Genomic DNA, 24090 nt, shown 5'->3' with positions numbered 1-24090 from the left:
TAAAAATACAAAAATTAGCTTGGCATGGTGGTGGATGCCTGTAATCCCAGCTACTCGGGAGGCTGAGGCAGGAGAATCGCCTGAACCCAGGTGGCAGAGGTTGCAGTGAGCTGATATTGCATCATTGCACTCCAGCCTGGGCAACAAGAGTGAAACACTGTCTTAAAAAAAAAATTTCGTGTATAATTTTTAACTATTTATAAAGGTATTTATTTGGAATGAATAGTGTATTAGTTTCCTAGGGCTGCCATAACAAAGCACACAAAACGAAAGTCTATTCCCTTGCAGTTCTGGATGCTAGAAGTTTGAAATAAAAATGAATGTCAGCAGGTTGGTTCCTACTGAGGGCTCTGAGGTCATGTCTATTCCATGCCTCTCTCTTAGCTTCTTTTGACAGCCAGCAATCTTTGGTGTCCCTTGGCTTATAAATGGATCGCTCTAATCTTTGCCTCCATTTTCCTGGGGGCATTCTCCCTGTGTCTTCACGTAGTTGTCTTCTTATAAGACTACCAGCCATATTGGATTAGGGGCCCACCCTATCCATCCAGTATGATCATATCTTAACTAATTTACATCTGTCTGGCCTTGTTATGAAATAAGGTCTCATTCTGAGATAGTAGCTTAGGACACCAACATATCTTTTTGGGTGGATGCAATTCAACCCAAAACAGTCAGCCAGGATGAGCCTGATTAATGGCTTGTGTCTTTTATAATACTCTGATAGTTTAACTTTTTTTGGACTAACAGGCCAAATAGCACAATAACCAACTCATTGCCTACTACTTACTAGGTATGCAAATATGTTTGTTAAATGAATGTTGCTACCAAACAGTTTAGGAATAACAAAAGAGAAGAATCTCAACCATTGGCCTGGTGAATGGGTCAAATCACTGTTGCTTGCCATATAGGAATTGGGCTTTGGCAATTCTGAGAAGAAGGAAACTCCTTCCCTTTCCAACTATTGGGATAAGTGTGCCCACTGGGGATCGGGTGCAGTGGCTCAAGCCTGTAATCCCAGCACTTTGAGAGGCCAAGGTGGGCATATCACCTGAGGTCAGGAGTTTGAGACCAGCCTGGCCAATATGGTGAAACCCCATCTCTACTAAAAATACAAAAATTAGCCGGGCATGGTGGCGGGCACCTGTAATCCCAGCTACTCAGGAGGCTGAGGCATGAGAATAGCTTGAACCCAGGAGGCAGAGGTTGCAGTGAGCCAAGATTGTGCCACTGTACTCCAGCCTGGGCGACAGAGTGAGACTCTGTCTCAAAAACAAACAAAAAAAGTATGCTTATTGGGAAATTGGGTCTTTGGAGGCAATAATTATTTCCATGTTACAGCAAAGCTTCAAAAAGGAAAATGCTTTTCCTTAAAGTATCATTTCAAGTAAATTTATGCTTAATATATATGGACAGCTTTTAGGCCAAGAACACTGAGAGGAAAACAACTTTCTATGTATTTGGACAGAAAGAGTTAGAAAGGGAGGAAAGAACAAGAGAAATACTGCGTTTTGAGACTGATTTTGTGTGCATTTAATATGTTCCAAAACTAATAAATTCCCATGAATCAATTATTTGCATTGCATTTCATTTCATACATGTTTACTTTTGAAAGAATACTCTTATTCTCTGAGTCTTTTTCCATTATTTTATTTTAGTCTATGTGTATCATTACATTTAAGCTGACTTTCTTGTAAATAGCATATAATTGGGCCTTTTATTTTTATTGTCAACCTGAGAATCTCTGTCTTTTAATTGGAGTGTTTAGACCATTTCCATTTAATGTAATCATTAATATGGCTGGATTTAAGTACATAATTGTATTATTGTCTATTTGTTTCCAATGTTTTTGTTCTTCTCTTCTTCCTTTCCTATATTCTTTTGGATTATTTAAATACTTGTTTGTATTCTATTTCACTTTATGTGTTATGTTTTTGGCAGTTTTTCTCTCTTTTTAGTGGTTGCTGTAGGAATTATTAAAGCGAAGTAGTCTGAATACACTGGTTAAAATAATAATTATTATTTTTTTCTTTATAACTTTACTTGCAAATCTGAGCAGATTTATGAGGCACTGTGAGCTTAAACCTCTTTGGGATTGAGGCTAATACTCCAAACCACATTGGATTTATATAAACACCAGCCACTCTGATAAAAGCATTCTACTTGACTGACTCCATCAACTCACTGGCATTTTCTATGGTCAACTTCAGTAAAAATAAGGTGAGAGCAAAAGTCTTTTGTCCAGGAGATTCATATCAGCTGAAGAAGTAGCAACAGACTTAGGACAACATAAAAGGTTAAGCCATTTTACTAATACCATTCTCAAACTTGAAAAGTTACATAGATTTTCATGAGCTTAGAGTTTAGTAGATGTAGAGAATATTTATCAAAATAAAGAAGGTGAATAAATAGAAATACAGCACATTTGGCCAGGCGCGGTGACCCATGCCTGTAATCCCAGCACTTTGGGAGGTCGAGGCAGGCGGATCATAAGGTCGGGAGATTGAGACCATCCTGGCTAACACAGTGAAACCCCGTCTCTACAAAAAATTAGCTGGGCGTGGTGGCAGGTGCCTGTAGTCCCAACTACTTGGGAGGCTGAAGCAGGAGAAAGGCGTGAACCCAGGAGGCAGAGCTTGCAGTGAACCGAGATTGCACCACTGCACTCCAGCTTGGGCAACAGTGAGAAACTCCATCTCAGAAAAAAGAAAAAAAAAAGAAATATAGTACATTTATCCATCCACATATATACACACATATATATATGATAATTCAATAGAGTAAAAATGTCAGTTCTCCTCAAATTAATCTATATTAAATTTAATACTGGCCAGGTGCAGTGGCTCACACCTGTAATCCCAGCACTTTGGGAGGCTGAGGTGGGCAGACCACTGAGGTCAGGAGTTTGAGACCAGCCTGGCCAACATGGTGAAGTACCGTCTCTACTAAAAATACAAAAATTAGCTTGGCGTGGTGGCGCGTGCCTGTAATCCCAGCTACTTGGGAGGCTGAGGCAGGAGAATCGCTTGAACCTGGGAGGTGGAGGTTGCGGTGAGCTGAGATTGCGCCACTGCACTCCAGGCTGTGTGACAGAGTGAGACTCTGTTTCAAAAAAAAAATTAATACCAATAAAATTCTAAAGATTTTTCATCAAAATTGATATTGGAATTATAAATTCTATGTGGAAAAGATATTATGAAAGAAGAGCTAAGTCAGTCTTGATAAACCAGGACAGAGAAGAGAGACCCACACTACCAGATATCAAGATATATTACAAAGGTATAGAAACAAAAATAGTGCAATATTACCACCCTAATAGAAGAAGTAGTCTATGAAAGGGAATACAGAGCATAGGAACAGACCAATGAGAATTGGACATATAATAGAGGTGACATTATAAATAAGTAGCGATGGAAAGATTGTTTGATACGTTGCATTAGAACAGTTGGCTTTCTGCTTGCAAAGTTATATCCCTGTTTCACAGTGTATTAGAAAACAAATTAAAGTTTAAATGTGAGAATGAAACAAAATAAAATACACAAAACTTGTAACTTGTCAGACTGTAATAGGGAAAAATATTTTTATGACCTGAAGTAAAAAAATTTTAAAAAATTTAGAATATTTTTTCTAGTCATATTTTGAGTCATGAAAAAATAACACATTAAAATTTGTAGAAACAGCTTTGAAATATATATATAAGATTTTAGATATTAAATATATATATATAAAATACATATATGAGGAGAAAGAGATCTATCCCCTGCCTCACCTAGTATTTCCTCTTCTTCTCCTCTTTCCCTAAGTGTTCCCTTAGAAAATTCAGACTCTAGGCAAAACTTTTTCTAGTACATTTTTAATTTTGCTCTTTTTATGACAACAGATAACATAAATAACATGCATGTGATATTGTACCTAATGTTCTCAGAACAGTTATCTGATACAAACTTTAACATAATTTCAACAGAACTAAGTGTTTTTCTATTAGTGATAACTTTCTAGAGAGGATATGAAGCTAGAACAAAGAGGTAAAAACTGGTAGAATATTAGCCTGCTCCACTTTTCCTGTACCCTATTCCTTCACTTCTTGGAAACTTCATTCCAAGAATTTTGCCAGTGCATGATGGAAGACAATATATGGTGATTTGTCGTGTTTACTAATGCTATAACTTTGATTTTTAAACTTTTATTGTCTAAATAAGAGTTAAATTATTACTTGCAAAGCCATTGACTTGGAAACCATTTTCATGAGAAATCATATCTCATTTGATTAAAATAAAGACAGAAAATTCAACCTCAAGGAAAGCTCATTTGTCTTCTACAAATAGCATTTCAGAGAGTCAAAGAAATTAGAGGTGGAAAAATCAATTAGAGCTAATCTACCAGCTTGTCAGAAAAGATTGCTTTCTACGAAATATATTCTAGCTCTTTGTCCAGGTTAATTCTAAAAGTCTCACAGGATGGAGCACTTGTTATATCCTTTTGAAGTTTTTCCTTTTATCTAATTGACCCTACCAAGAATCTTTTTTTTTTTTTTTTGCTAATATCTAACTTCCATGTTAGCTGCTAATTCTGTGCTATTACTTTTAATCATACCTCTTCCTATACTAATGTCCCTTCCCCCCCAAGTTTGGTTTTTATGATCTCAGATATTTGTAAGGAGCTAGCTTTCTTTCATTTAACCTAATGACAAATGTTTTCTGGTTATAATAAGCTCTTAAAAGCAAAAGAAATCTTTAGATCTTTTTTTTCCATCTTCCTTTCTTTTCTTATTTTGCAGACCTTGTAATGAGGCACTTAAAAGTGAAGATACTGGCAGGAACAAATAGAGAAAGGAGACTATAAATCCCTTGCTTGATCAAGAAGACTATCAATGTCTTTGCAAATTAGCAATATATATCTTATCTATCTCTGGGATGAGCAAAGCATTTTCTCTTGTAAATGGTTTCTAGTTCTTTTTAAATGTCTTCTCTCTCAGTGTTCTTCATTTCAGATTCCCCATTCCTATTTAATTGTGTTTATATGAACTTAAAATGGAGTATTTTTTCAGGTTGGATGGTGTAATTTATGTACCCTGTGAACATGAAGGTGATGGTTTTCCTCTATTCACAAGATTTAAATTCTTGCCCTTATCATGCAGACAATTACTTGTGAGGCACCCTGCACATTGGTGCTCTGGAGTCAAGTTTCTGCTGTTTGATGATAACCAAAAGAGGGATTCTAGGAGTGGTGAGAGATATCATATAACCAGGGAAGGAGATTGCCCTGAGCATAAGAACATAAATTCCTTGTAGCCGGAACCAGTTCAATAAAATGCCAGTGTCTGCACTAACAACTCCTGGTAACCTGGGGGAAGGGCAGAGACAAAGAGTGTGATGAATTTTATTGTGTGCTTTTGTGCTCATTTGAGTTTCTATGAATTTGAGTATAGAGCTGTCCATTACCATTGTTCAGGAATGATTGAATACGTGTTTATGAAATTTACTAAATATGTTTTTCAATATTAAAAATGTACAGAAACATTTAATTAGCTTTCTCTGCTTACCAAGACACTGTCAGCACTTTAAATAACAAAAAAAGATGTGGTAGAATTTTCTAGAAAAAGGGCCCTGTACTACCTTTCACAGAGTCATAACATCTCTTTAGGTAAAAGCCTGTGCTCTGGAGCGAGACTGCCTTCTTCAGATTCTGCCTCTGTCCCTTAGCTGTGTGACCTTTGGAAAGTAATTTCACTCCCTTGGCCTCAGTTTCCTCTGTTATAAAAGAGTAATCAGCCTATCTGAGGAAAAACTATTATAAATTGAGACTAAATTGAGTTAACATTTGGATGGTTTTGTTTGTTTGTTTGTTTGTTTTTTGAGTCAGAGTCTCACTCTGTTATCCAGGCTGGAGTGCAGTGGTGTGATCTTGGCTCACTGCAGCCCCTGCCTCCTGAGTTCAAGCGATTCTGCTGCCTCAGCCTCTCTAGTAGCTGGCATTACAGGTGTGCACCACCACGCCTGGCTAATTTTTGTATTTTTAGTAGAGAAGGGGTTTTACCATGTTGCCCAGACTGGTCTCAAACTCTGTGAACTCAGGTGATCCACTGGCCTCAGCCTCCCAAAGTGCTGGGATTACAGGTGTGAGCCACTGTGCCCAGTGAGTTAATGTTTGTGAAGTGCTTAGTACAGTGCCTTAAAAACTAATTTAATTTTTTCTTCCTTTCATTCATTAAACAGATATTTATCAAGTGTCTTCTCTGTGATGTGGCTGAAGATAGGAATTTACAGCATGGCAACAAAGAATGATACAACATCTAACTGTACTATGTGTGAAGTGCTACAAAAACATATGGCAAGCTCTGGAATCAAAAAGTGAGGAGGCCAGGTGTGGTGGCTCATGCTTGTAATCCCACGACTTTGGGAGCCCAAGGTGGGAGGATTGCTTGAGCTCAGGAGTTCGAGTCCAGCCTAGGCAACATAGTGAGACCTCATCTCAACGAAAAATAAAAAAATTATCTGGGTGTGGTGGTGCACACTTGTGGTCCCAGCTACTAGGGAGGTTGAGCCAGGGAGGTCGGGGCCTCAGTGAGTCATGAACGTGCCACTGCACTCCAGCCTGGGTGACGGAGCGAGACTATTTCAGGCAAAAGGAACAGCATAAGCAAAGGCACCAAAGTTTGTAACTGCAAGATTTGTTGGCCTGTGTGTGACCAAATATAGGTAAAGATCGTGGGGTGGGTGAGTGGGAGAGGGGATAAGATGCTTTTCCTACTTCAGCTAAGTTGCAAAGATTCAGGAACTGTGGCCACAGCAAGTGGCCCGTGGGGTTGTGCCATTGGTGACACACTGTGCTGTGGTCTTGTCTGATATTTGCCGCCAGTCCTCCATGGATCCCGACCCTTTTCTTAACCTGATTCTCCATCTTTGGGTTGAGGCAGTGAGCTGCCTGACAACTCTCCCAGAAATTATTTTTTCTGGATAAGTTAACCAGAATGAGTTCCTTTTGCTTGTAACCAAGAGATGTCTCAAACAATAAAGAATGTAATCTCTTTGGCATGTCATCTGAATTTCCTAAATTTTAATCAATAAATAATGAAGTACTTCTGTAATAAAATACTTGTATTTAATATAAAAATCAAATGCAAATGTCGAATATAAAAATTTAATTGAAAATTATTTAAAATGTAAAAAAATAATTCACATTGAGACAAAAGGATAAGATGGATAATTAATAATAGTGGGAACAATTTGAAGATAATCTGTATTGAGTGCTTGCCTGTGGGCCAGATACATTGTTATGAGCTTCACGTGCAATATCTCACATGCTTGGTAACAACAATAAGATATTCATGCTATGATTATCATTGTTTTCAGATGAGGAAACTGAGGGGTGGAGAGTTTAAGTCGTCTGCCCAAAACTAGCAGTGGGAGAGTGATGCAGCCAGGATTTAAACCCAGGTAGCCCAAATACAGCATCTACAATCTATCTCAAATCTATGGCATCACAGATGAGCTGGTGTCCACCTTTCCCTGAAGGAGTTGAAGGAGCTTTTATAGAAGAGGTGATATCTGAACTGGACCTTAGAGAGTAATCTGAACTGGACCTTAGAGAGTAAGTAAAATTCTGCCAGATAAAGAACATGTAAAAGTGTTAGTCCACCTTGAGATTTCTGTGCAAGGGCAGAGTCGGGAAAGGCCACTACGTGCTTCCAGGAATGCCTCATGGGCATAAGTTGCTGGCGTGTGGGTGTAGTGGGGGTTGGGTAGAGGGAGAGGTATGAGCTGGGGACGGGGTGGCTGAAAAAAGAGGTTGGTAGTAGAGGAATCCAAATATATTTTTGAAATGGAATAAGGGTTGTTATATTTTTAATTTTCTTTTTATTACCAACCAAACAAGCAGCAGTGATGGAGTGATGGAGTTTGATTATGTGAGTCCTTCAGTTTAGTAGTTAAGATTTTATCTTTAAGCAACTGGAAGTCATCAGCGGTTTTAAAGGAGGAGAATGACATCATCAGCATCTTTTTTTAGAAGGATCACTCTGGCAGCGGTGTGAAGAAAGGGCTTGGATTGGGAGTGATGGGTGTCATCAAGGTTGGTTAGCAGGATTCTGAAATATGCATGAAAAGACAGTGAGGACAGTGGACAGTGAGGACAGAGAGGCAGGCATTCCTGAGTGGGGAGCAAAAGGGCTTGATGATTAATTTAACGCGGGTGGTTGAGGAGGAAGGAAGAATTGAAGATGACTGAGATTTCTAGTTTAGAAACCTGAGTAATTGGGGAATGTCATTAACTGAAATAGGAGTGGAAGGAAGGAAATCATCCTATGTGAGGCCTACCAGAAGCTTTCCATATGTTATTTAATCTTAAATAAACCTATAATGAAAAAATCAACATGCCCATTTTGAGGATAAGAAAAGTGAGATTCAGTGAGGTAAAGTAGCTTGCCCAAGGTCACACAACTACTAAGAGCTGGAATGTGAAATAAGGCCTTACTCCAGTGCCCCTATTCTTTCCATGATAGTAGGGGACTTTATGCTTTGCACCTCTTTGTACCTCTCTACACTCTAATAATAATTTTAGTTTGGAAAAATAGGACTGAAGCTCAATGGGAAGGTAGATCACGGAAACATGGTCCTCCCAGGAATAGTGCAGTATGAAGAGAGATTAAAGGATTGCCCTAATGACATTAAGGCCCAGAGCAGCACTGTTGAATACAATTTTCTGCAGTGATGCAAATGCTTTTTACTTACATTATCCAATACAGTAGTTATTAGGCCATATGCTACTGAGCACTTGAAATGTGGCTAGTATGAATGAGGAACCGAAGAGTTAATTCTAATTGATTTTAAGTGATTTCAGATTAAATAAGCATATGTGGCTAGTGACTGCCATATTGGATGGTTTAGGATTAGAGAAACCAGTCAGGCATAGAGGGTTCATCAGAGAAGAGGCCTTGCTGGTACCCCTGAAAAATCACTCGATATTTGATCATCTGCCTCATACCTCTGGGTAATATTGGTCCTATATTTAGGGACCATAATTTATTAGTTAGCAAAAGGTTTTTTCCTAGTGTGGACCACAAACTTATTTTACTATGTTTTATCTTTAGGAGAGTAAGTACAATACTCCCTCTCCTTTCTTATCTGAGGATCATTATAGTCATTTTCTCTGTATTTACATTTTTCCATACATAGTATTATTTAAGAGCTCAAGCTCCAGGAAAACTGCCTGGGTTCAAATCCCAGTTCTGCCAATGAATATTTTGTGCCTTGAGTTAGCTGCTTCACATTTGCAAGCCTCACTTTCCCTATCCATAAAATAGGGATAATAATAGTGCTTCATTCATAGGGTAGTTGTGAGGATTGAGTTAAATAACCTATGGAAAATGCTTAGCCAGTATCTGGCACATGCTAAATACTCAGTAAGAGCTATTCTAAAACTAGTACTGTGTGATAGTGTGTATTTTGTACCTCTGCATTTTGACATTTACTCAACTCTATTTTTGCTTCAATAGAAGGTATTCCTCCAGATCTCTGTCAGAACATTCCAAAAAGAAATTCATTCCTCAAGATAAGAAGGTAGACAGAGTTTTGAAGAATTTGATTTTATCTTACTGCAGGCATGAGTTTTGAGTTGTTTTTGATTTCACTTTGATTACTATATTGTTAAAGTATTTAAAATCATTACAGAAGAAAATCATGACCGTGATATTTTGTTGTGATCATTAAAATTCCCTTGGTTTAAGCTCAAACCGTTGCACATATACCACACAATCAAATAATAATACTAGAAGTTCTTAATGTTGGCACAGAAGATTTCTTGATGTTTTGTAGTTATACTGTTTTTTTGTTTTGTTTTGAGATGAGGTCTTGCTGTGTGGCTCAGGCTGGAGTGCAGTGGCTATTCACAGGCAAGATCCTACTGCAACTTTGAACGTCCAGCCTCATGTACCCTCTTGCCTCAGCCTCCCCAGTAGCTGGTACTACAGGCTTGGGCCACTGCACCTGACTCATACCTGTTTAATTGAAATATTTAATGCCTAGACTCTGGCTATTCAATGCCACTTAGAAGTGGCTGGATATTTGTTGATCACGGACTATTTAAAGACTAATGACGTCACAGGTAGGAACAAGTAATAGGATCCCTTTTGTTGTCACCTATTTTGTATTTTGTAATCTTTGGATTGTAAAACTGCATTGTAATATAGTATTGCACTCCCTATGGTGTTTGTGCAAAAACATTTTTTTTTTCCCCATTAGATTGGAATTTTGAGAAATCTGGCTTCAAGTGCCAGTTCTGCCTTTGGTTTGTCTAAATAAAGAAGTCATTTATTTCTCTGGGCCACAGAGAGGTAAATGTCATCTGTAAAGTCTAAGAGTTGATCTTGATTTGATTCTAGAATGGTCTTGAAGTATCCTTCCAAATAAAATTCCTTGGATCTGCCTCCTTCCCCCAACTCTCTAGGAGGACCTTTGGCCTTAAGGGACTTAAGAGAGGTCATTTTTATCTACTGTTCACAGCTTTACTTCCATGCTTTAAAAAACATGCTCTTGGAATATTCTTGGATATTTCATTTCCTTGGAAAACAATTAATGGGTGAGTCAGCATGAAGAAAAAACCCACTCACAATAGATACAAAAATTGCATGAAGTGATGAAACGAGAAATGATTTTATTTGTAAACTGAAATGATGAGGTATGCAGAAACCAATTACTTATTTATAAAATGAGCGCGCGGTGGGAAAGCTTTATGTAGCAAAGCTAAAGTGCTGTTACATATTTAGCAAGACAGAGGGCATGGAGATTCCTCTCCATACTGCCTTAAAACTGCTGTTAAACGTTCCTTTCAGTGAGAGAGACAATGTGTTGGGAGGCGGACGAAGGAAGGAAGCAAGGGAAGGGTCAAAGCCTTCCCTCCGGCCCCGATCAGTCCCCTCTGTAAATTCATAATTAAGGGAATTTCCTCCTGCAGCTGCGCAACGCTTGGTGGCCGTTTCGACGTCACTGTCAGGGCATTTCAGGGATTTTGTGTGCCCAGGCGGTGACTTCCCGACTTCTCTGGCGTATCCCCGACGGGGCGCAAAACACCGCCCGTGGCGAAGTCGGGCCGGCGTACTTTGGGAACCCGTCCCCGGGGGCTCAGCGGCCAGAGGAGGGCGCGGAAGTGTTTCCTGGGTGAGCGCAGCAGCCGGACCCGTTTCCGGAAGGCTGATTGCATCAGGTGTGGAGCAGGGCGCCTCCTCGGCCCAACCTGGCGGCCTCTGCGCCTGCGCGCTCCGCCCCGCCCCGCCCCGCCCCGCCCCGCCCCCGCCGCCGCGGACTCCACCGCGGGTTTTCCTCTCGGTCGGGAAGAGACCGACCTGGGAGGGGCAGGCGCCGCTCACCTACCCCGGACCCCCGAGAGAGAGCGGGGTGGCCAGGCTGGGTTCCGGGGATCTGAGGGGAGCTGTGAGGTCCGGGAATAGAGTGCCTTGGAAAGAGGACCCGTCTGCAAGGTTGGAGGCTGGTCGATCTCCGCTCCTGACGGGAGTGGTGGTCTTGGGCTGGTTTCCTTGCCTCTTTGGCCTTGAAGATCAGAGACTAAGAACCACAAGGCTTTCCAGTTCAGAGAGCCTGTATTTTCCCCAAGAGGTCTACTGTGGCCCTCGACTGTCCTTGGTCCACGGACGTGTTAGGTGGATCTTGGGGTGCAGAGACTCAGTCCCAAGAGTAAACACTTTTCATGAATTTATAGGGATTTCTCTGTGACAGTATTGTTTTTACGTTGTAGGAAGGAGGGACATGATTGCTGGCCTCCAGCTCGGTCTGAGGGAGATAATTGTTAACTGGAGAGGTTATTGGAGTGCAAAAGTCGGAAACCACCTTCCACAAGGCAGCCCCCCTCCCATCCCTTCGTAACAACCTCACTGAGTCTGCATGAGGGTCCCTCTATACACTCTATTCGCACCTTGTGCATTTCCCTCCCAGCACTCTACCTGTTTGAAATAACCGTTTTGAGTGATTATTTGATAGGTGTCTGTCACCCGGCCGGACTATAAATTCCGTGAAAGCAGGGGCCTGGGCTTTTAAATTCACCTCTATCCTCAGGCCTAGTACAAGACCTTGTGGATCCTCAATAAACTCATGTAGGAAAGAATAAAGTAATGCCCACCCCACTGCATAGAGTCCTCATAGGAAGAATCACGTGAGTTTTTAATTCGAGATCCTCGGTAGGACTGTGTGTGTTTGTGTATGGGTAGGGTTCTCTAAAGTGTATAGTCCTCATACCAGCAGCATCAGCATCCCGTGGGAACTTGTTAGATATACAGATGCTTGGGCCCCACCACATATCTACCCATTCAGAGACACAGATTGGGACTCAGGGATTTGTACTTCAGCAAACCCTCCAGGCGATTCTGATCCAGGCTCCAGTTTGACAACCGCTGCCCTGGTGAAGAGCAATCCTAAGGATACTTTGGGGATGTCATTCACAGCGTCTGGGGCAGAGCACGGTTTACCACTTACTGAGACTCGACTCTTATCAGGGCTTTGGTTGCACGCTTACAATTAGAGTTATAGATAATATTATTGGCAATGGAAAGGAAAACCTGCTTTTCCTCTCCGGCAGTTGTATTTCTCCCCTGATATTATCTTGTGATTTCCGGATCAAAGAAGAGTGTGTGTGCGGCATATGCCTGGGGGTGGGGATAGGAGGTAGAAGGAAGGAGAAGGTGTCTCCTACAACTTGCAGTTAGCCTGGGTGGGTGTGGGCAGCTCTCCTGTGGGGACATTTTCCTATTGCAAGGGAATGCTGGCGTGTGGGAGAAAAGCCAGGGCTAAGGTAACCTAACTGCCTTTTGGTGCAGACAGACACCAGCCACATGGAGGGGATACCCGGGCTGCACTGCACGTCCTGCCTTTGGGTCTTACTGGGGCACCCATTGCCTCCCTGCGTGTTCCCAGGCGATTGGGGAGCGTGCCTTCCGCAGGCCCTGCCGCCTCCACCTGCAGGGGTCGCCCTGGGAGCGCGGCCCGCCTCCTTCTGCCCGGCCCCCACCCCCCGGCCCCGCCTTTCTCCCATTCGGCCCCCGCCCCGCCGGGTCCCTCCAGCCTTTCCTCGCGCAGCCGCTGCCAAAGCCTGGAGAAGTGGAATCTCGTCAGCGCCGCTCCCTGCGCGGGACTCGCGGAGCGGCACTGAGCATGCTCAGTTGCCGGAGCCCGTTCTGGTCTCAAGTAGGAAGCTAGTGCGCTGTAACCGCAGCTGATCTGGGCGCTCCGGGGAGGGCGAGACTGGAGCAGAGCCGCTGGGCGCCGGAGCCGAGGCGAGCGCCGCCCGCACCACTGGTGAGCCCCGCTTTCTTCCTTGCCTTTGCCCCGGATTCCGGGGCCGCACGAGAGTGCTGGGGAAACACCCGGGTAGCGGCAGCAGCGTGCGGCGAGCGGCTGCGGGTTCCCCCGGCGGCTTCTCCTCTGCTCCCGGCCCCGGGGCTGCGCGGCCACTGCCGCCCGCTCAGCCGCAGCCACACCTGCAGCAGCTGCCGCGGCATCTGCAGCGGGGCGCCTGCTGCGGAGTCCCGTGCGCCCTGCGCCCGCGCCGCAGGGCCAGTGGCACGGCGACTGCGGGCTCACTCTCCTTGACTTCCATCCCTCCCGCTTCCCGGCGCCCTCTTTCCCTCAGCAGCCCCGGCTTGGCAGGGCCTGGGGCGGGGGAGACCGGCTTGGAGGCGGTGCGCCCGGGTGGGGGACTGCAGAGGGGAAAAGTGAGGGTGGGCGCCTGCGGGAAGAGCGCACACCCCCTTGTCCTGGCACCGGCCTCCGCTGTGCGGCTCGGCTGTCTCTCCCGGGCGGCAGCGCGCTCCTGCCGGGGAGTTGGAGCCGGGGTTGGCTTCTCCACGAGGGGTTCAGAGGCCAGCCCATGAGACATGAAAGGGGGGAAAAGTTCCTTTTCCCCCTCGGTGGCAGGGAGAGCGTTTAACTAGAAAATGGCTGTGCAGAGGGGACCGACTCGAGGAAACTGGCCACTGGGACCCGAAAGCCCCTCCGCTGCCCGCCGGGCGGAATGGAGGGTGGTACGCTAGAAATGACATTTGTGCGGCGAGAACAGAGCTGGACGGAGGGAAGGATGCTGAGACCCATAGAAACAATGAAAGGTGGTCTCCACGTCGGTGAAGTGGTGTAGACTACGGGTTCGGGGCAAACAGCCGAGGGAGCATGGGACTAGAATTCAAAAAAATAAATTAATTTGGATAAATCATATGTGGAGTTGTTACCGACCGTTCTGTAGTCAAGTTCTGCGCGGTTTTAGAGCCACGACTGTCACAGACGTTTTTGGATGGATTGAGTGGTTGAGGAGGGTTAAAATTGAGAGGAGAATAAGGTCAGTGTCGGAAGCTCCAACTGGGCTCTCGGAGGGGACAGTTTGTGTAAGTCCCTCAGTCACTGGCTTTACATTGTGTCTAATTACTTACGTGAAATACCCGAAGGATTATCATAAAATGATGCCATCGGTGGTGTTTGAATTCCAAGGAATGAGGAAACTTTGTGAGGTTGGCACGGGTTTATCATTTGTTTTAATATTTCACTGATTTAAAAAAAACAAACACAATGGCAGTTTGATCTGTTGTTTCTGGAGTTTACTCTCTTAAATCTTGCTTTTTTTTTTTTCTTGTCATGGTTTCAGATTTAAAATCTTGTCCCCAAATGGCCATAATAATGCAGAGTATTAGAATTTGTGTGGCTGGCCTTTTAGGAACAGATGGAATCCTTGAAAGGGGATTTCTTCATGAACTTAGGTAGCAACCTTCTCGTTTTCAACTTGTAGCTTGTAAGCAATATTTGTTCAACAGTTGTTTATCATAACTTGCAACATCCTAGAAATGGCATCGTTCATGAAGGATGGTATTTGTGGCGAGAATGGGGAAACCTCCAGGCTGGGGAAATGCCGAGAGAACACAGGTGGCAGTAGAGTACAGTGGGCTGATCATAGGGCGGAAGGTGGTGGGGTACAAGATTTCAATTGCTGTTCTTTCGTTGTCCATGTACTGTATGACCCCGAAGTCACCGACAGTCTTCGTAAACTGGATGTAACCACGTCTCTAGATATTTGCTGAGAGCCTTTGAGGGAGGACTCTAAGGTTGAGATCCTTTCCACAGAAGGTTTTTAGGTCCTATACTTTTATTCCCTCTTCAAATGGATACTTTTAACTGAATAAATTCACCTTCAAGGAGCCAATGTGAACGGCTTTCTGAAATTTTTATAAAGTGGTAATTGAAAAGCTGGATGGTGAGGTGGGAGGATTGCTTGAGCCTAGCAGTTTGAGGCTGTAGTGAGCTATGATCACGCCACTGCACTCCAGCCTGGGCAACAGAGTGAGATCCTGTTTCTGAAAAAAAGAAAGCTTGATGAGCTAAAGTGCAAAATACTGGTGTTTACACTTAGCTGGAGTAATGTGAATACTGACTCCAAAATTACTTGGGAAAAAACTATTGCATATATTGTAAGAATCCACATGTACAAACATAAAATATTTTTAAACTGGTACTTTTTGTCATGTTTCAACCTTTTGATGACTGTTTTCTTTTCCTGCCACCAGAAAAACAACAGCATATGAACATTGAATTCTTTTATTTTTCTGTTACCACAGGAATGAATACTGAAAGCCTTGCCATAATATTAGAATAGTGATATGTGTGGACTATCCTGAGTACTGGATATCTAAATTTATCTTTTAAGAAAAATGGAAGGGAGAGCATCAGGAAGAATAGCTAGTAGATACTGGGCTTAATACCGAGGTGATGGGTTGATCTGTGCATCAAACCACCATAGCACATGTTTACCTGTGTAACAAATCTGCACATCCTGCACACGTACCTGGAACTTAAAAGTTGAAGGAGAAAAAAAGAAAAATGATATGTCATGTCTCTGTACCTTTTTCAATTTCATTTTAAAAATAGACAATACCTGGCCGGGTACGGTGGCTAACACCTATAATCACAGCACTTTGGGAGGCTGAGGCGGGCAGATCACTTGAGGTCAGGAGTTTGAGACCAGCCTGGCCAAGAGGTAAAACCCCCATCTTTAAAAAAATACAAAAATTAGCCGGGTGTGGTGGCTCCCGCCTGTAATCCCAGCTACTGGGAAAGCTGAGGCAGGAGAATCACTTGAACCTGGAAGGTGGAGGTTACAGTGAGCCAAGATCGCGCCACTGCACTCCAGCCTGGGCAAAAGGGTGAGACTCCATCTCAAAATAAATACATAAAATAAATAAATAAATAACAAAACAAAACTAGACAATACCCTTGTGATATAACACCTTAAGTTTTCCGGGGGCGGGGGAGGGGAGCAGGTGGGACAGACTTTTAGGAAAATATTGTAATAAGTTATTACTGATTATGGGGGGAATACTTATTTTCCTACATGGGGTTAGGAAACCAGCATTTGTTCAGTGCCTATTATTATTATTATTATTTTTGAGACAGAGTTTCAGTCTGTCACCCAGGCTGGAGTGTAGTGGCGCGATCTTGGCTCACTGCAACCTCTGCTTCCCAGGTTCAAGTAATTCTCCTGCCTCAGCCTCCTGAGTAGCTGGGATTCCAGGTGCCCGCCACCACGCCTGGCTAATTTTTGTAATTTTAGTAGAAATGGGGTTTCACCATGTTGGCCAGGCAGGTCTCCAAGTCCTGACCTCAGGAGGTCCACCAGTCTCGGTCTCCCAAAGTGCTGGGATTACAGGTGTGAGTCATCACGCCTGGCCTGTTCAGTGCTTTTTATGTGTCCTATTATCCTATTAAGGTTTTGTATATATCATCTTACGCTGTAAGCATCTATGCATAAATGTCAGCTGTCTAAGAAAACCCCTCTGAAAAGGTAGATGCTCGTGATTTCACAGCAATAGAGCTTTAAACTTTTATCTTATATGAAAATATCTTTAATTGATTCCATTATTATTCAGTAAGCATTCTCTTTTAAAGCATCTTTGATTTGTTATTTAGAATTAAATTTGATTGGAACTGCATATCTTCAGAATGATTTGAATGTTTTCAAGAAGCTTCTATCCAGATTTTAAAACTGTTTTGTGTTCATTTATTTTCAACAATGTTGCACTACCAACAAATGAAATTAGATGTCAGAAGATAAACCCAGATTAGCCATTTTGATTTTAATGTGTTATTAGTGCATATTCTGCATGCTGATATGTGTTGATGGCATTTCTCTCAGCCGAAATGGTTTGTCAGAGGCAGAGTAACAGACTCTCCATAATAAAGGGTCTGGGGGGATTTGGAGGAAAGACTACTAACCAGGGACCCCAAAGACTTGCCTTTGGGGCTGGCTTGTCCCTTACTTCAATTCACTGTGTTACCTGGAAAAAGTCAGTTATGTCTCTGGGCCTGTTTTCCCATCTGTAAAATGAGAGAGCTACAGTCACCCTCTGGTTGTCTATCGGGTCCTTCGTGTCCCAGTCTGGAGATCTGTGATGCAGCCATTCGAGGAGAGAGGTCTTCGTTTAAGAGCAGGGGTCCCCAGCCCCCTGCTTCGGACCTGAACTGGTCAGTGGCCTATTAGGAACCGGGCCATAGAGCAGGAGGTGAGTGGCGGGCAAGTGACCTTTACCACCTGAGCTCCACCTCTGTCAGATCAGTGGTGGCATTTGATTCTCACAGGACTGTGAACCCTGTTGTGAACTGCACATGTGTGGGATCTTGGTTGTGCACTCCCTATGAGAATCTACTGCTTGTTGATCTGAGTTGGAACAGTTTCATCCCAATCCCCAACCCCATCCGTGGAAAAATTGTCTTCCATGAATGCTGTCTGGAGACCACTGGTTTAGAGCATTATTTGGAGGTGATTTTGTGTTTCCCTGTCTGGTTTGTCACTGCTTTGTCGAATCCCCTTCTTTTTTTGCCCAATTCCTACTTCCCTTATAGTTTTCATTTGTTATAAAATGGTTGTCGTAAAATTAACTTTATGGCCCTGCCAGTCTAGTTAGCAGATAAGGTAATGATTAGATTTGGGTAAAGTGTATTCGACATTTGAAACTACTTCATAGCATTTTCTGCAGGGAGACTTTCTGCTCTTGGGCACACAGATAGTCTGAGAAAGAAACCTCTACCTAGGCTACAGGGGAGGGAGTCCTGTGCTTTGCTTCCCAGGCCCACCCTTGTGAAATTTTGGCAAGCCTTTCCTGTGTCCCAGCCTTTGTCTCCTCGCCTTGATGAGAAATGCAGCCCTTGGTCCCTGGAATACGACTTTCACTCTCATTTAACGTTAGCCCTGTCACTGTGTTGGACAGATGTCTGTGATTGGCTGCTGCAGTAGCAGGAGTGGTGGCTGGTGAAATGTGTCTACTCAGTGTCATTAGCAGGATCATGAGCTTTTTTTTCTTTTTTCTTGGCAAGCTGTGATGGGGCAGAGAGCAAAGGAAACCAATCCCATTTGGTGTTTTTAGTGCATTTTGCTTTCAAGAGGCTCACAAAACTCAGCCTCATTAACCTTTAAGTGAGTCAGTGAGGAGTTGTTATCCCATTGAAATAATTTTTAATAAAGGGAGAGTGACTCTAGTTCCTCTAATAACCAGGCTCCAGGGTTCCTGGACCCCTGTTAGGAGTGGGTCATTAACTCCAGACGTTAGATGAGAGCTGGGAGAGAGGAAGGGCATAGAGGGTGGAAGGTCAAGTCACACAACTGGGCAGGAAGTAAGAAGCTTGATCAGTTTAAAGGTATTAGAGCTCTTTGTGTGTAGAGTTACAGGAGATATTCCCTTTCTATATAATTTATTTCCATGGTGTTTGAATCTTATCTTGTTTTCTGTAATGGACGTATATTTATTTTATAATCAGAGAAAAATCCCAATATATAATTTATTGGTATATAAAATGTACAGATTCACATGGACAAATACGAGAAGAGAACATGGAAAGAAATGAATGGTATAGAAAAGGATGGATTAAAGCTTTTCTTTGTTGTTGGTTAATGACTTGACAGTGGTTATAAACAAAGTTTACCAGTTCTACCCTCTCTTTTCCTCTTGTGGAAATCTTGCAAACTTTGTTTGCTAGGTAATAACTGAAGTTCCCGAAGTGTAACTCATTGGCAAGTATGCTTCAGGAATGCTTAGAGTGGGAGGAAGAGTGTCGTTTTTTTTAAGTTGATGAAAAAGAATGCAGAAACCGGGAGCAGTGGCTCATGCCTGTAATCCTAGCACTTTCAGAGGCCAAGGCAGGTGGCTCACTTGAGGTCGGGAGTTTGAGACCAGCCTGGCCAACATGGTGAAACCCCGTCTCTGCTAAAAATACAAAAATTAGCCGGGCATGGTGGCACGCGCCTGTAATTTCAGCTACTCAGGAGGCTGAGGCAGGAGAATCGCTTGAACCCAGGAGGTGGAGGTTGCTGTGAGCTGAGACCGCGCCACTGCACTCCAGCCTGGGTGAAAGGGCGAGACTCTGTCTCAAAAAAAAGAATGCAGAATATTGGAATCGAGGTAGAAGGAAAAACGTGTGTTTAAGAGGGTGAGATAGATTGGAGAGACTTTGCAGAATTCCAAAGGGTAAAGGGAAATGCCATTGTTGAAGAAGGAAGGCCTGGCATTACTGGAGGTACGGGATGTGTCCCTGTCGTGTAAGTCAGAGCTCAGTTTCCGCACAATTTAAAAGTAAATGAGTATCTCCTATATGCAGAGCATAATGTTAGCCCCACAGGTCATTTATTGTTGGTTAGTGGTTTTCACTGTTCTTATCACAATGATGATAATGATGTAGTGAATATGTCATAATTGTTCAAATAAGAAGATATGTCCTTTTCTCTGATACTATGTCTTTCTCATTTTTGGGTAAGATTCTTTTATGATTTGATGGGAATATTTTTATCTAGCCGCTGAATGGTCCACGAAATTGGTAAGTCTGGGAATCTGGGCCTGAGATGCAGGGAGGCCTGCCCTTGGGATTGAGTTGAGTCATGGAGGCCAGGCCAACATGTGGAGTTCGTGGGTCAGCTGATGGGGCCCCTGGGCTTTCCAGGAATATAGAGTCACCCAAGGTCCTAGGAACTGTGAATGAGCTAATTTTGAAAGTGCCCTAGGAGCCAGTGACTATTTTTGAATTATAGCTTGAGAATGACAAGGAAAGCACCAAGATGAAAGATGAGGGTGTAAGGGAGCAGAATGGGCAAGTGGTTGAAGTGTGAATTTCAGCAGGTGAACCTCAAGATGTATCTTGACATTTGATTCTTTGCATGCAGGCCTCTTTCTGGCAAAACAACACTCTTTAGCAATTCTTAGTTAGTGATTCTAGGAAATGGTGATGGGTGAAAGCCATGGAACCTAGAATTGTGTAATAGCCAGCTTGGCCCAGACCTCCTCTGCAGTATCATTCCCTCCAGGGTGAGCCTTGAATTGCTGGAGGAAGCTTCAGAATGATTTGCTCATGGAATTGCTGTTATTCACCTTTAGTTTTGGTTGCTATTGTGGGGTGAAGAAGGAGTGTCAAAACAACAACAACAAATTATTTCCTTTTTTTTTTTTTTGAGACGGAGTCTCACTTGGTTGCCCAGGCTGGAATGCAGTGGCTTAATCTCGGCTCACTGCAACCTCCACCTTCCAGGTTCAAGCAATTTTCCTGCCTCAGCTACCCAAGTAGTTGGAACTACAGGTGCCCACCACTGTATCCGGCTAATTTTTGTATTTTTAGTAGAGGCTGGGGTTTCACCACTTTGGCCAAGCAGGTCTCGAACTCCTGACCTCAAGTGATCTGCCCGCCTCAGCCTCCCAAAGTGCTGGGATTACAGGTATGGGGCCTCTCCCTGGCAGCATCCTGCTTGCTCTTTGGTGCTGGCTCTGTTCTTACCTTCTGATCTTCATTCTGTTTCTCAGATAGACTTCTGTCCTGGGCAAGAGAGTCAGTCGACCTGCCACATTGAGTATCCCAATTTGCTAGGTGGTATTGTTTGTCAGTGGAAGTGAATAAATCAGAATTTCCTTAGCATGAGTTAGGTTTCTTGAGTTGGTTCATTCCTGGGGGAACTAATACCGTTAAAATTTCCTTGACATTTCAAGAAATGATCATATACCACATTGCAAATTTTGAACACAGCAGAGGCATGATTTGGGTGTAGAGACACCTTGGGAAGCATTGATTCAGACTCAGATTCTTCAGATTATCTGATCAGAACCTCTTGTCCTCTCCAAGAACCAAGGTCTGTGTATACCTTTTCCAGGACACTGGTGAAGAGAGACATTCATTTGGTGACATCCAGAAACCTCAGCTTCATTTGTTCCTTCCTTTGTTCAGCAAATGCTTATTGAGTACATACTTTGTGCCAGGTACTGTGCTAAGCTCAGGAGGACAGAGAGGAATGTACCAGAACATTGGTTATAGGGTGCTGCAGTAGAGGCACATGTGTGATGGGAGTGGAGGGGAAGGAAGGCTGTCCTAATCCTGCGAGAGTGGCAAGAGCTGTGGCGAGTGACTCTTCATGTAAAATTCCCACTACAGCAAACCCTTCAGCTGCTTCCTTTGTCATCTTTCCTTAACTCAATTTTATTCCTACCTACCACCCAGGATTTGCTACTCCTTTTGTAAGGGAACTCGGGATTTGGCCTTTCAAATCTCTGTGGCAGTAGTTCTTAAGCAGGACAGTTTTGCTCACCGGGGAACATTTGGCAGTGACATTTTGGTCATGGTGACTATGGAGGGATAACTACTGGCATCTAGTAGGAAGAGGCTAAGAATGCTACTAAATATCCTACAACATGTGCAAGGATAGCCCTAGAAGGAGGCAGCAGGGGTTTAGTGGTCAAGTCCCAGTGCTGCTCTGCAATTTAATAGCCATATGACAAAGGGCAACAGAATTGTACTTTGACAACAGAATTACACAGTGCTCAGTTTGCTCATCTGCAAATAGGAATACTAATTGTGCTTATATAATATGATTGTTGTGAAGATTTCATCAGTGAATGTATAAGGGCAGAGAACAATACTTGATGTGAGATAAGACCTTAACCAGTATTTCTATTTTTAGTTTTAAACAAAAACTTTACCTTTTGACTCTAAAGAGCTTAAGTTTAGAGTATCCAGGGCAGTTGAGCTTGTAGCCCTACCTGTAAGTATGCTTTGGTGTAGGAAATGGCCATAGTTTTTGTGTTTTTCTAGTTCCTTTTTGTCCATTGGCTTTATTTCCCATTGTCTCATCTCTTGATTCTAAGGTTTTTAATAGCTTTGCCTTTCATCCCTTTTTTCCCAGGGACCCAAATTTATGCCCTTAATGAGCTTTTCCCTAGAGGGCTGAGAATTATATTTATGATTTTCCTTAGCTCTGTCTATTTTGGGAATGGTGAGAAAATGGGAAGCGGGTCAGGGGAGATGTTGCATTACTTCCTGATTGTCATAGCTCCCTTCTCTGTAAAATCCCGTGAAGGATTGAGAGGCAGGTGGTAGTGCTTGCTTAGTAACTCTTCCCTTTACACCCACCAGCTCCACTCCCAAGTTGGGTGCCTACTACTTCCAAAATACCCCGTAATTGGGTCACAACATTATCTGCCTGCTTGGAATCATATCTAAAAATCAAAGCAAAGATGCAGACTATGTCAGCAGGATTTGAAATGTTTCCATCCTCTGCTTTGAGGCTTTGCAGAATTATTCTGAAAACAAAAGAAGGTAAACTTGTTATCCCAATGAGGTGGCAGTTTCTCTGTGGCCTAGAATTATGCCTTATTTTTGCTTGTAAAAGGGCTCAAACCATGATCCTTTCTGACTTTCCACAGGGATGTGAGCTTTTGTGGACGTCACTCAACAGATCAGATTTACTGTTGAATTTTCATAACATAATTGACTTGGAAAGCGTTTCATTCAGTGTTTTGAATGGTATCAACAGACTAGAGAGAAATTAAGAAGCTCAGTTGTTATATCTTTCGAATTCCTTTCCCATGACACAGTCATCTCTCCCCTGAATGAGAGCAGTGGCCTCCTGGCTTATCCAGCTCTGTTCACTCAGTTTGGCTTCCCAAGTGCTGGGCACTGTTCCAGATGCCACACGTGGACACTGACCAGGATGGCCACTGCCTCTACCTGCTCGGAGCTCTGGGTCTATAGAGAAAGGCTGACAGCTAAGGAATGAATGACGGTACTATGTGATATGAAATACTCAGTGCTTCCCAGACGAGCACTTATCCTGGTTGGGTGTGGGGAGTGTGTGGGGCAAAGCTTCCAGGAGAAGGGATGCTAAGTCTATTCCACAGTGCACCTGGACCTCTATCTTATGGTTCCTTAAGGCACCCTGACTCTAGCTCCCGCATGGAGCCTGCTGTTTCTGAATGCGTGCCTCCACCTTCCTTCCCACCTCGGCTGCTTCTCACCTTGGAGGCTGCACTTGCCTTTTTCCTGGTCTCTTTCTGTTTCTACTGTACACTGCCTCCAAGGTGATCTTCTGAAATCTTCTGCAGATCTGGGCATATCATCCCAACCCTTCAGGGGCTCCTTGCTGCCCTCAGGATGAAGTCTAAACTTTTTGATGAGGCACCGAACATATTTCATGATCTGCTTTCCATCTCGTTCTTACAACATGCCAGATTTTCTCTGGCCTTTCGGCTTTTATCCCCTGTTCCCATTGCCTTCGACCATCCCTCCTGTCTGTTCTTTACCGCCTTTCAGTACTCCTTCAGGAAGTAGCTTAAACATTATTCTCTGATATCTTTATGGTTCTTGCTTGGCACAGCAAGTGGGAAAGTGGACAAAGTGGGGCAGGCTCACTGAAAATTTTCATTTGAGAGAGTCCAGGATGGGTCTTTTTGAAAAGCATGTTTGTTAAGATAAAACAATATAGAGTAAAAGTGTTTGGTTCAGTTGTCAGGGATGTGAGGAGACATCCATCCTAGGCTGCTGATTTCTTATGCTTGGAGCAGTTTCCAGAAAGATGCAGTGGGGTTTGACTGAGGAGAGGATTGATGGAGCTGGAGACATAAAGGGAGACGGCCCAGGGAACAGTTCACACAGGAAGGGAACCAGGCCTGGAGTACTGGGGAGAATTGGGGCTTACAGCTCCTGGAGGTTCCTACTGTTTCTGGGAACTTAGACTTTGGGGCCCCCTTGTTAATGGACTCTGTATTCATGGCATTTCTGCTCTCCCTAAATGAGATAGGAAGTATGA

General features: G+C 43.3%; 1 protein-coding gene and 1 long non-coding RNA gene across 22 annotated transcripts in view; both read left to right on the top strand.

The window, feature by feature from the left end:
- LOC134758312 (uncharacterized) overlaps positions 1-7082 on the top strand; it is a 38300-nt gene extending 31218 nt beyond the window's left edge. Inside the window, exons 4-5 of the long non-coding RNA XR_010133369.1 lie at positions 2057-2217; positions 6213-7082. This is a non-coding gene — a long non-coding RNA (uncharacterized lncRNA). The remainder of the gene's footprint in view (positions 1-2056; positions 2218-6212) is intronic.
- Positions 7083-13062: 5980 nt separating this feature from the next.
- APBB2 (amyloid beta precursor protein binding family B member 2) overlaps positions 13063-24090 on the top strand; it is a 398493-nt gene continuing 387465 nt past the window's right edge. For 19 of the 21 annotated variants that reach the window (XM_055384848.2, XM_063705241.1, XM_019025275.4 and 16 more), the window contains exon 1: positions 13100-13298. The gene's annotated coding sequence lies outside the window, so the exon portion shown is untranslated. Of the gene's footprint in view, positions 13299-24090 lie in introns of all 21 variants that reach the window. The other 2 variants (XM_063705242.1, XM_063705243.1) reach the window with 2 other exon arrangements.

Source organism: Gorilla gorilla, chromosome 3 (genome assembly GCF_029281585.2).
Source record: "Gorilla gorilla gorilla isolate KB3781 chromosome 3, NHGRI_mGorGor1-v2.1_pri, whole genome shotgun sequence".
NCBI classification, from domain to species: Eukaryota; Metazoa; Chordata; class Mammalia; order Primates; family Hominidae; genus Gorilla; species Gorilla gorilla.
The sequence above is the reverse complement of the archived record's forward strand: the minus strand, read 5'-3'. Positions and strand labels throughout refer to the sequence as shown.